The sequence below is a fragment of the Tupaia chinensis genome, unplaced genomic scaffold (genome assembly GCF_000334495.1).
Source record: "Tupaia chinensis unplaced genomic scaffold, TupChi_1.0 Scaffold136592_1, whole genome shotgun sequence".
NCBI lineage: Eukaryota > Metazoa > Chordata > Mammalia > Scandentia > Tupaiidae > Tupaia > Tupaia belangeri.
In genome coordinates this window covers 1-618 of record NW_006196720.1, presented here as the reverse complement: position 1 = coordinate 618, position 618 = coordinate 1, and the positions used below count along the sequence as shown (strand labels likewise).

The window sequence follows — 618 nt, the reverse complement described above, 5'->3', positions numbered from 1 at the left end:
AGGAACCTGGGTGAGTGGACCCTCATCTTGAACCTCCCCGTCCCGTGCTTTAAAAACTCTTGTTTCTCAGTTTTATGGGAAACTGGGTGGCTGGATTGCAGTCCTAACCCTCACTTTCAGATTTCTGGAAGGAGATGATGGGGAGGACACAGCAAAGATCCGTCAGGCCGACATTGTGGAGGCTGTGGACATTGCGAGTGCTGCCAAGGTGAGCCTGGGCCGGAGGGGCCGCTGCGCTGAGTAGGGGTGCAAGGCAAGAGAAATGGGGACCAGGAGAGGCGATCATGAGCCGAACCCATTCTTTTTCCTTTTTTATTGTTCATTCTCCCCTTTCTCAGCACTTTGACCTGAATCTGCGGCAGTTTGGACCCTATAGACTGCACTATTCTCGAACTGGAAGGTGAGGTCGAATTCCACTTGAGTCCATTTCTCGAACTAAAATGCGGTTGTTCCTTTAACCTCCTAAGCCACACCCATCTACGTCCTACCCAGTGTGTTTGGGTTGTTGATGAGGACAGGGCCCTGGGTCTTGTATGACTAGGGGAGTGAGCATTTACGGCATCGTCTCTCTTTTCACCCCAAGGGTAGACCCCAGAGTGTCTGAGTCGGTGCTTCCCT

General features: G+C 52.1%; 1 long non-coding RNA gene across 1 annotated transcript; it reads left to right on the top strand.

Moving 5' to 3' along the window:
- LOC106736283 (uncharacterized) lies at nucleotides 1-424 on the top strand. Its single transcript, XR_001371325.2, has 3 exons — nucleotides 1-10; nucleotides 121-208; nucleotides 339-424. It is a non-coding gene; the product is annotated as an uncharacterized LOC106736283 (long non-coding RNA).
- Nucleotides 425-618: the final 194 nt, after the last annotated feature.